The sequence below is a fragment of the Sphaeramia orbicularis genome, chromosome 15 (assembly GCF_902148855.1).
Source record: "Sphaeramia orbicularis chromosome 15, fSphaOr1.1, whole genome shotgun sequence".
NCBI classification, from domain to species: domain Eukaryota; kingdom Metazoa; phylum Chordata; class Actinopteri; order Kurtiformes; family Apogonidae; genus Sphaeramia; species Sphaeramia orbicularis.
In genome coordinates, this window is record NC_043971.1 from 12287723 (window position 1) to 12300655 (window position 12933).

Sequence of the window (12933 nt, forward strand, 5' to 3'; positions counted from 1 at the left end):
CCTGAATGATCCTAAGGTCTCAGAGGACCAGTACCAGGTCAAAGGTGACTGCAAGTTGGAGTCTAATATAGATAGGGCAAACTGGGACCCAGGAGACATGACTTAATGGTCTATAAAACATGAAACCAATCTATGAGGGAGGCCAAGGAAGACAATACAGTACAATATGCGTCATTTTTGCATGATGGATGTTTGGTGTTACATTAACCCTGTGCTGGTATTAATAAATCAGGTACAATAGCTTTGGTGTTTGATGTCAGATAAGTTTCGATTGGTTTTAGCCTGACACGATTAACATAAATTAGATTATACCTGCAAAATCTGTTTCTTTTTAGTTTGTGTTGGTTATAGTTTCATGGTTTTTGTTCAAAGTTTTATTGCAGTTTGGTTGATTCACAGCTAATTTTAGCCCCAACTATAATAAGCCTGGTATTATCTGCTCAAATAAATCTGTGACTGTGTGCATGCGTACTTGCACTACCCTCAAACCGCTGTTACTTCGAATATGTTCCCTATGTCGTCTTATCAGTTTCTGTGAATATGTAACTGCCTCACATAAAGAGTCCTTATCGGAAACAACCCAACCCTGACCAGCTTTATGAAATGACATCTTTCAGTTCTGCACTATAGGAGGTCAAGGGTCATTTTAGTCCACAAAAGGCGAGGTTGAAGTCAGCTCTTCATCTTCATTAAAGTCATCTCCCAATGGCCTGCAACATCACTCCTACTGATTGCTGTTAGCATTGTTCCCTTGGCAGAAAAAGCCATCATGTGGGTCATTTCAGAGTGGGTTGGCACACAGCATGTGAGATACAGTATGTGCGCAGTGCAGTGGTATTGTGCAATGATGTTGTAAAATAAAGCAGCTTTGAAGCTAAAGCTTAAAGGGAAGGCTAATTTGCGCAGCAGCATTAGGGGACTTTATGGCGTAAAACGCTAGTGACAAATATGAGAAGATGTTTACCTGTGTAACTGAAGGATGTGGACGCCATTATTAATGAATGAAGCTTTGTAATGCACCTGCTGGTTCCATGCCAAGAGAGCAGATCACCTTTCATGGGAGAGAATGGTAGTTGTTTGTGCGTCATGGATGTGAGGCCACTACTGGTAAAAAAAAAAAAAAAAAAGGCTTCACATTTATTATGTCACTGTGTTGTCTGTGCACATGCAGACCTGCAGCTGTATTTGAACACAAATGCATGTATATGTGAGAATAACCTACATGCTCGTATGCAAATACAACTGGGAAGGAGTGTACTCATGTATGCATGTATTTTTTATGACTTACAGGCAATTTCAGCTAGATCTGACAAGCGTCCCTTGAGAATTCCAGATTGCCAGTAATGTTTTCCTGGCATAAAGTGAACAAAGGTCAGGTCCAGTCAATGGACAAAGTTGCCCTCCTTGAGATTGTGAAGAGTTTTACAACCGTGCAATAAAGACATTAGCCACACACACAAGTCGGTCCCATCTGTAGCCTATGCTGGCATACCTGTTACTGAGAAATGACTTGTCCAAAATTACATCATGAGGCAGAAATGATTAATGGTTGCAAATCGGATAAGAGGATTTGGTCGGGCCTGCTATTCCCTGCCTATTTCAATCATGTTGTGATGAAATGGATATAGTGTTAAGCATGCACTTAGTTTTCTATCCCCCCACCCCAGTGTGTTGTGTTTGTTGGGCCTAGCGCTAGATCATCAGCCATCTCTAAACCTGCACATGTCAGTTGTTTTATTCGAGGGGATCTGAGGAACAAAACCACTTACTGGCTGTCAAATAGAATCCCTGCAGCTGATCTCCACTCTCTCACTTTTCATTTCTGTGTCGTCCTATCTCTCTCTCTCTCCCTCTCTCTTTCTAACTCTGTCCCTCTCCCTTCCTCCCCCCTTTCTCTCCCCCACCCTCACTGGCTTGCCTCCAGGTTGTCTGCTGCAGTCAGTGTGGAGCTGGAGTTCAAACACTGCAGCCTTCAGCAGCACATGAAACAGTGCTACTTGGAACCTTCCAGAAGTGTGGCACTACAAAGCTCTCTCGCCAAGGTGAATTCATCGTCAGTGGTGCTTTTTCACTCGTTGTTTGTCCTCCTAGCTGTGCCTTTACCTATCACAGGGGCTGCTTTACTTTTTACTGTGGACTTCTGTGCTTTCCAGAACTTTCCCCCTCACATAGTGACAGTTCACTCTCAGTCAGTTTTTGCAGAAACTGAATCAAGTGGCAGTACATGAATTAGACAGGGCCGGCTGCAGGTGAGTGTGTAGTTGTAAATGCGGCGTGTCACCACAATAAGGAAGTGACAGGAGCCCAGTGTTAAGCAGCGCCCTGTCCTTGACCTGCGCTGTAGGGTAGGCCAGGTCTGTCTCTGCAGTGGCGGGGGCCTGCAGGGCTGTCTTGCTCCGCGCCCCTCTCAGATGATCTCATTCTGCAGGGGGCAGTGGCTCCACCGCATGCCGGGGCCACATCCAGATGAAGGCTGCAGAGTAGGTGCCTGGTCGTCTGCGTATAGATGTGTATGTGTGTGTGTGTGTGTGTGTGTGGTTGTGAAAGTGCTGCGTTACTGCTTAAACCCCACTCATAAACAAATGTGATTGATCTGCCTTGTGTGGAAGACTCAGCTGTGACACCTGGTGGCAAGAGAGGGAATTGCAGGTAGCTGGCAGAGCAGTTGCACTAGCACGATGCGGTAAATGGAATTAGAATTACATGACAGTGTTATGGATAAATTGATGGAAATTACCTGCAGATCTAATAATGGCAGGTTAGCACTGTTATCCTCCTCTTCGAGTGTCACCGAGGGGTTCGTCTGACCTTATTTAACCCAGAAAACGAAACACACCGGCCTGACTGTACATAAATAAATTTAAATAAATATAAAACATAAATTTTTCTCCTCGGCTTTTGAAATGATGTGAGATGTTTGAAGGTAATATCATTATTCTATTGTTTTTATTTGGTAGTGGTTTATTGTTCTTATTTATCTATTTTATTTATTTTGTTTTTAATTGTATGGCTTTTTAATCTATTCTTGGATTTTATTCTTTTTTTTTGGGTTTTATTTATTCTGCTGTGTAGCAATTTTTTTCTTTTTTGTACAGTTTTTATATGTCTTTAAATCTATTCTGTATTTTATTCTTCTATTTTGGTTTTAATTATTCTTCTGTACAGCACTTTGGTCCACTGCAGTTGTTTTAAAGTGCTTTACAAATCAAGTTGGATTGGATAAATATAAATAAAAAGCTATTTCCTCTTGAGACCCAGCAATGCATTTTAGTCCTCTGTAGGGGACATGATTTTCACAGCTATACTTAAAAAATGCATTCCACTGCAAAGGATATTCCATCAAAAACGGTTGCATTATGCTATTTCCAGTCAAAACAATTATTAAATGTAAAAAAAAAAAAGCCAAAAATATTACTTTCATAAGTCTCAGGAGGATATTATCACAGATATTAATTAAATTATATACTTAAAACTACCAATACAGCAATGTCAAAATGCTCCATGAGAAGTAAAAGTCTTGCTTATGTTAAAGTCCAGAAATAAAAGCATCCAAATGTAGTCAGAAATACTGAAGTTAAACTACTGGTTTGATCCCTCAGACTAATATATTATTATATGTGACGTCATTAGATTATTTATAGTGAAACATCAGAGTTAGAGCGGCAGGCTGTAGCTGCTGGAGGTGGAGCAAACCGGAACTTATTTATATCAAGTTTTATATACAGAGACTGGAAAAATCTGATGGCTCATGATGGAAGACGAAAGAAGAAAAATAAAGTTCAGATACACAAATGTGTTTACAGTCTTCAGATGTCTTCGCTCATGTTTGATTTGTGGTGATATTTTTTTGGGATTTCAACATTTACAGTAATCAAGTAAGAGGAAAATCAGTGTTTGATCGAGGTTTTACCAACTCGTACACGTCTGGAATATGAACCTGACTGCATGATACACTTGTGTTAAAGTTAATACCTATTACATTATCTGTGGTGCATCGTAAATCTGGCAAATATAGTGGAGTAAAAAGTGCAATATTTGTGATGTAGTGGAGTTGAAGTGCAACACTAGAGTTAAACTATTGAGAGCTGACATTTAGTTTTACTTGATTTTAGAATTTAAGAGGTTTTTCTACTTTATCATAAACAGAGTTTGGAGGAAAAGCCATGATTTTGGAGTTTGGTGAACACATATTGAGTCCTGTGAGAAGCTTAATCTTAACATATATCGCCATTCAATAAGACGGTGATGTAATATTTCTTTGTTGCTCAATCAATCGGTCAAAGGTCAGGGTGAGCTGTAGAGATCAAACCCTACATTGACTAAACTTCATTGTCTTCCTCGAGGATGTTTTATCAATACAGGGTTTGTTCTTTGTGTTTGGTCACATCTTTAGACCGTTGTGTCCCCACAGAAGTTAAAATGACATTATTGTAAGACCAACATCCAAACTGTTTTGCCTGTGAAATGATATCACCGGAACACGACGGTGCTAAAATGGCACTTTTAATGATTTACATTATATTTACAAATCATTTCACTTGCAGCGACAGCCCCGCTTTACAAAGGACAACTGCCAGTTGAAACACTGAATTACTCTGCTGTGTTAAATGAACTGGGACCAAATCCAACAATGATCAATCATTTAGAAGGTAACTGAAAAATGGGATGGCAGACAAAGCTTTGTTTGATGGAATCTTCTGTATGTAAAAGAATAACACATCCTCTGTTTGGTGTTAGTGACTGATACAGACGGATACATAACAATTTGACTTTCAGGTGTCATTCTGAGATTTTTATCTAAACTGAAGAGAATTCTGAGCAGTGAGTGAAATGTATTCCGGCCAAATGCTAATATTGCTATCAAGGACACTGTTGGCCTTGTATCAGCTGGAAGCTAAAGACCACTGCAGTGGATTACATTTCATCAACATCTCCAGCCAGGAGATTGTCAAGTTTTGCTGGGTCAGACACTGACTGTAAACTGTTGTCTTGGCAAAAAAAAAGAAAAAAAAAGAAAAACTCCCAGCTCTGGCAGGTCCATCACTCAGCGTAGACGACTGAAAATAATTGACTTTAAAAGTCACTCAGGTTTAATTACTTGTTTGTTACAATATAAATAAAAGTCATTCATCTTGTCATGATAAAACACATACAGTGGCTAAAGTGCTTGCACTGTCTTTGTTGTAATCCTGTGCATTTCTGTGCATATTTCCAACCCAGTCACCGGAATAAAATGATGCCATTGTACAGTATCTGTATCTGCAAACCACATATTTAAATAATCACACTTTGTCATAAAGGGATCCAGAAATTTTTCCCCATTCCTCAAGGAAAGAGGTGTTTTGAAAGGACCGTAGATACTTACAATCCTCCAGGACTGGAGCTAGCACCCCAATGTTTATTGTTTATGATTAGGTAATAAAAGCATTTCCAATATTAATAAGTACATTTTGGGTCATTTTCATCACATTTGTGCAGACTTGATATTAACCCATAAAGACCCAGTGCTATTTTTGTGGCAGTTCCCACATAATGTTTTTCCATTTTTAACTTTTCTTAAGGGATTTATCACCATTTATTCTAATATTATGCTCAGTATTTTGCATTCTTCGGTGAAAATCCAGTATTTTCCTACATTCAATAATAATAATAATGGATTAGATTTCTATAGTGCTTTCAAGGCACCCAAAGTGCTTTACATTATTGATCCATTATTCGTTCCCTCTCACTCTGGTGGTGTTAAACTACATCTGTATTCACAGCTGTCCTGGGGCAGACTGATGGAAGCGTGGCTGCCAATCCATGACAAATGGGCCCTGCAACCACCACCAAACATTCACAAGCATTCATACACCAGTGTGAGTGACACTGGAGGCAAGGTGGGGGAAGTGCCTCACCCAGGGACACAACAGCACATGACTAGGACAGAGTGGGATTTGAACCGCCAACCCTTCAGTTATTGGATGACCCACTCTACCTCCTGAGCCACAGCTGCCCAAATCTACTGATACTGATACATGAATACTGATCATGTAGATGTTCATAAAAACTCAAAATTAAAGTTGAGGGTTGAGGGACTTTTCAGTAAAATTTTTCATTAACTGAACATAAACCAAGTGTGTCCATCCACTGTCACTGATCTGGTGAATCAATGTTGTAGATGACGGTGTTTTCACGTTCACTACGGAGCTTTTGAACGTCCAAATGGGTCATATCTGATGACCATGAAAAGATGACAAACTGTATTTTACACCAATTATTTACATATATTGATAGTATTAGTGGATCAACAGGTATTTAACTTTTTGTATCAGTAAATGAGTTTGGTCACCATTGGCTGTTTGGGTCTTCATGGGTTAAACAGAGCCCTGGTATCTCTCCTTAAACCTTAAAAGTGCTTTAAGTGTCTAAAACTAACCATAAAAAGTAGGGATGCACCGATACCACTTTTTTCCAGACCGAGTACTTACATTTGAGTACTTGCCGATACCGAGAACTGATACGAGTACTTAATAATCCCATTCCAGTTCTTAGTTCCTTTTGTAGATGTGCTTTATTGTCGTTGTCATTAGTCTGACTGGAACAAAGTGCTGCTACTGACATTTAATGTGTTGGAATGAGCATTTGTCAATTAATCCACCAGGGGGCGCCGCTCTGAATTAACCATACTGGACAAATACCACGAAGAAGAGTAAAGTTTTTTGAGAAGAAAGTCAGTAATAACAAACATGGAGACGACAGAGGTAACACTACTGTCATACTAATATTGCAGCATTTTCACAAGTAAGGTTTAAAAGCTTAGCTTCAGCAGGTAGATAAATGTGCGATAAGTTTCGTTTTAACTTCCGCTGGTGGCGGTCCGCATGCTCCGCACCCCTATAGTATTATAAGTAGGATATAAACCGGCCCAGCCCTGGGTAGCTGTCATAAATCTGACAGTAGTTTTTCTCTAACTCACACAGTCACTCTTTGAACAGATCCTCTAACTCCACAGTTCCTGGTTGTATTCTCCGTCTGGGTACGCATCCGCCAGCACCTGGAAAACGGATGGAATGTACGCAGAGGACGGACAGAACGCTGCGTCTGTATCCATCTGTGTCTTTAATGTTACTTGCAGTCAGCGTTACTTTTATCACCGTCATTTATTTTGAAAAATCTCCACACTCTTCACACTCCCCACACATTATTCCTCCTCCTTGTACCTGCAGCACTGAACTGTGAGTGTCACACGGCCGTAAGTGGTATCGGTGCAGTTGTATCAGGTTACTTTTACAAGTACAAATACGAGTACACACACTGAGTATCGGAGCCGATGCCCGATACTGGTATTGGATCGGTGCATCCCTAATAAAAAGTTTAATAATGCTGCTGTAAATGAGGTGCTTTTTACTGTAGCTGGTAAAATACTACAGTGTTAATATACACGCCTACACATGTCTAGAAATGTATCAAATCTACAGTATTTTTGGTTTTGAAATATTGAGATTAGATGTATTTTTGTTTGCAGAATGTACAATGGTGACATTTTATTCATTTGAACAGGCCAGTGTTTATGTTTCTGTGAATCAGTGATGAACTCAATTGCATGTGTGTGATTTAGTGTGTGCTATCGCAGCCGGTGTCTGGGCGTGATGTTGTCTATGATCCGTGGGCTGCAGTGGGTCATGTACTGCAGGGCAGGATCTGAGTAGTTGAAGGGTGGAGGAGGGTTATAGTGCTCCTGGATGTAGTCCGGCATCAAGGGTGGGATGCTGGGGGAATAAGAGGAAAACGGATTAGAAGAAAAGAAATCAATCAAGCAGAACACAGAAAACAGGAAATGATCAATATGTGAAGGGATAAATACTGTATTGTGCATAGTCCCTATTGGATTCCCTGCATGCTAAGAACCAGTATCTGTAATGTAAGAATTATTATATCACCTGTGATTTTCAGTAAAATATTGCCTATTGACATTGTGTTTTTCATTTTTGGTATATTGATTACTTGTACATTATTTATCTGGGTGCTTCTATGAAACTGGTCCCTAAAAACAGGACATGGCGGCTAAAAATTCAAACCAGATGTTGACTAATGTTACGTGGCAAATTTGGGAGCACTGTGGGTCTATTTTGAAAATAAATATTCACTGAGATAAAAGAGACTATTTTTCAGATAAAACACATTTTTATATTTTTTTTACATAATTTTTTATACAAAAATCTGCATGTAACACGGTAAAAAGAGCACGAAAATTACACGCTACTTTTTTTAAAAATATCTTTTTATTCTCTCTCAGGTACATTTTGGGAATTTAACTAATTATGCAAGGCAGAGTGTTTCACAAAAATTACCACTGTTGGAAAATCTCGCAATTTATTTGTGTTTAATTGAGCAGGTTCTGCATGTAACGCGAGTGGACACGATGGGTTCCACGCAAAACCTGGAATGAGACTGAGATTCATGAAAAAACCCACGTCTGGATTAGAAAAACCACTAGGATCCTCAAATTTAACACAGTGTCTTTATTTATAGTGGTATATAAGATCATTTTACAGCCATGTTTTCCAGATAAAATGCACTGACACCTAGGTAGCTTTTCATGTCAGAATTTTGGTCCTATTTTTGGCCCCAATATTTTATTAAAAATTCATTAATTTTGGGATGGTTCAGAGTAAGAGTAAAAAATTTTTTTGCATTTATCTGAGGTCATCATTCGGTACATCCTGAGGGGAAATATTTATAAATTTCCCTTTTATTATTGAGTCTAAAAAGTCATAAAGTTTATTTTTAACATTACCATTTAACATATCATTTGTCGATTGCCAAATATCTGCCTCATAATTACACACAAGAAAACACTGATTGCTTTACATGTCACAGAGATTAAACACTTATTTCCAAAGATGTATATGGGACCAAAAAACTAGTTTAAGAAGCTACTATTGAGATACTAAATAATGAGAGAACAAGACGTTAATAATATAATCATTATGTACAGGATCCTTTCAAATAGGAGAAGGCTCATGAAAATCACATAATAATGTTATGAATTTTCCATATTTTCCACATTATTTTATATATTTAATATGTATGAATCCTTTCACGTCTAAGTAAATATGTATGAATATCAGTGTGTAGATACGAACAAATACTAACTTTATGCAATCAAGCAAACTTTTTGAGAGTTATGAGAGAAAGTATATATGTATTTGTATTCTATTTCTTATTTAATCTTCTATTATGTAAGGAGATAGCAGAAAATAATTTGTTTCTAATTTCTAAGTGGTGTGCTTTATCCTGTGTATTTGACCATAAAACCTCTTGAATCTCTTGAGAAAATATAGTTTTTACGTGTCCAACACAACAGAACTGCACTAAATGATCCTGCGCTGACTTGAATCATTAAGATCTGCTCGAAATGATTAAAAGTGTCACTCTTGAATGTACTATAAGACAAAGAAACCCATGTGAAAAATGTTAAATGTTGTGTATTAAACTTAGAGACATCTCGTATTATTTTACATTTCAATAGATGATATAAGAATCTTACTACACATCTAAGATTTGCAGAATTAATACCCAGACACCAATGGTTTTTGTAGATTTTATGTCCCGTAAAACCTCATTTTTGAACAGTCATTTGCGTACATTTAATGCCTTTTGCTGTAAATTCTGAGCTCCGGGTACTAGCGTTGTCTACAATTCTACATGCAGCAGACAATCATTTCAAGCAATTTATGGATGGGCAGCAGTTGTTGTGGAATACTCAGTGACTCATGAATATTCATCTAAGCTCTAGCCTAGATACTTTGAGTGTTGAAAGATGCTGAAATCTGGGGCTAAAGCTGATTAAAAACATGAAACCCACATCCCAAATGCTCCTCTAGACTCGCTGTTGTCTGATTCGCATTTCAGATGCCTTGGATTGCATATCATTACGGTTGTTCTCTGTGCAAATATGTACAGTACATTCTCTCCAATAATGAGGTACAGGCTGTACAACCTGGTGTGGCATGAATCATTCTGTGAATAAACGACAAAAAGGAGAAAAAAGAAAAACCTCAAGGATCCCCTGCACACTGGCCCATTCGTGTGCAGTAATTACCTTCCTCAGCCGCACAATAACCTGATTGGTTATTGTTTACGATTAATGTTTTGCAGATATGCAATACCCTGATTCTCAGAGGTTTACTCCCACAAGACTTTCAACATAATCAGCTGAATATACAGGACATCATGTGCAATTTAATGGACTGCAGCTGTGGAAAAAGTACATCCACTACAGCATAGGTGTCAAACATGTGGACCGTGGGCCAAAACTGGCCCACTAAAGGGTCTAATCCGGCCTGTGGGATGAATTTGTGAAATTTTTGTTTATTTTGAATATAACATTAAAACCAAACCACAAAAAGATTTATATAAAAAGAAAGGAAAACATACGAAAAGGAGCGGGATGAAGTTTAATTTATAACCCCCCCTCATCCTTCTACCTACCCTAAATTCCCATGTCAGATCCCATAAGTAACTCAAAACATCCTACACATATCAGACAAATTTCTGACTAAACACAAAACACAAAAATGCTATAAATAAAGGATAGACTCTGTCCATTTTGCAACAGCATTTCACATCAAAATAAACTCTCTCCCTTTAGTAGTAGTAATACAAATATCAAAAACAAAAATAAACTCTCTCCCTTTCGTAGTAGTAATACGCATATCAAAAACAAAAATAACCTCTGTCCCTTTCGTAGAAGTAATATAAATATCAAAAACAAAAATAAACTCCGTCCCTTTTGTAGTAGTAATAAAAATATCAAAAACAAAAATAAACTGTCCCTTTCATAGTAGTAATACAAATATCAAAATAAACTCTGTCCCTTTCGTAGTAGTAATACACATATCAAAAACAAAAATAAACTCTGTCCCCTTACAAAGTAGTAATACAAATATCAAAATAAACTCTGTCCCTTTCGTAGTAGTAATACAAATATCAAAAGCAAACATAAACTCTGTCCCTTTCGTAGTAGTCATACACATATCAAAAACAAAAATAAACTCTGTCCCTTTTGTAGTAGTAATACACATATCAAAAATGAAAATAAACTCTGTCCCTTTAGTAGCAGTAATACAAATATCAAAAACGAAAAAAAACTCCGTCCCTTTCGTAGTAGTAATACAAATATCAAAAACGAAAATAAACTCCGTCCCTTTCGTAGTAGTAATACAAATATCAAAAACAAAAATAAACTCCGTCCCTTTCGTAGTAGTAATACAAATATCAAAAACAAAAATAAACTCCGTCCCTTTCGTAGTTGTAATACCAATATCAAAAACAAAAAAATAAATTGTCTATTTCATGACAATAATACACATATCAAAACCAAAAATAAACTGTTTCACAACAGTAATACACAAATCAAAATAAACCGTCCATTTCTTAGCAGTAATATACATATAAAAAATAAACTCTGTCCATTTCGTCATATTTACTCAACATTTTGGATTTGATTGTCTTTTTAAATGTGTTATTTGATTTAATTGCCTTTGTTTCATCATTTCAGTTGTTCTATAAGTTGATGAGTAAGTTACACTTCCTCCCACTCCTTTTTGAATGTGCAAATGAAGTCATGTATATGTATAAGTTTTGTTCTTGCTTTTTTGTTTTCTTCCATGACTTCTTACTAACTGTTTTATTTCTAAGGACTAAGTAAGAGTACTTTGTCTTGTTGCATATTCGAAATAAACTAAAAAAGAAAAAATTCCTTTCACAGAGATACAACCTTCCATCATCCCTGTCCTGAATGTAAAATTAAATGTAAAAATTACACTGAAGATACTAACAATCAATGATGTCAAAATCATTTTAATTTAGATCCACATACAGTCCAATTCTATCTCGTGGGTTAGTGCTGTAAAATACTATCACAACCTAGAAATGAGGAAAACTGCAAATTATCTCTTTGTTTAAGTGTAAAAAAGTTAAATTACTTAACAAGTTTTACACTGCTATATTTGGCACACCACCCCCCAACTGTAAAATAAATAGATTGCTCTCATTTTATTTTACTTTTTTTTTTTTCATGATAAAAGACAGTCTGTGTGCCCCCTTTTCTCCCTCTCTTTTTTTTTCTGAGCCTTAGGGTGGGTGGGGTTTCTTGTTTGTATATTGTTTTGTGTTGGACAATTCATGTCCTATGCTGATGTAGATGCTTATTTGAAAATTGGAAAGTAAAGTCTTAAAAAAAAAAGGTGAAATTACATGGAAATTTTTACATTTACAAATTATAGTTTTACAAAAAATGTGAATAACCTGAACAAATATGAACGGAAATGTCTTACGATAAGTCATTGCAATTTTAACAATATTCTGCCAGTTACTAAATGTTTTGTGTATTTGTAATGGTATTGTAAATTGTAATGGACATGTGTAAATGATAAACTAAGGCAGAATATTGTTAAAATTGCACTTATTTTTCTTAAGAAATTTCAGGTTATTCGTGTTTTTTTTTTTTTTTAAGGAGAGCCTGTAGATGTAAATATTTTCATCATGTAATTTAACTTTTTTCACCCAAAACAGAAAAATTTGGAGTTGTCATTATTTATACGTCATTGTGACAGTATTTTACTGGTCTGACCCACCTCAGATCATATTGGTCTGAATGTGAAACCTAAACTAAGATGATTTTGACATCTTTTACTGTTTATATCTCAGTGTCAGTTTTGTATTTCACAAATTCATCCCACAGGCTGGACTGGACCCTTTGGAGGGCAGTTGTATGATATATGCAACCAAAATAAAATGAATTTATTTACAACCGGGAATTACATCGTGTTATGGGATAACTAAAATTTTCTGAATTCTAAATTAGTAAGACATCACTCTAACTTAACCCTTTCATGCATAAGTCACTACAGTGGACAGTTATTCTACAGCTGTTCTCTTGTATAT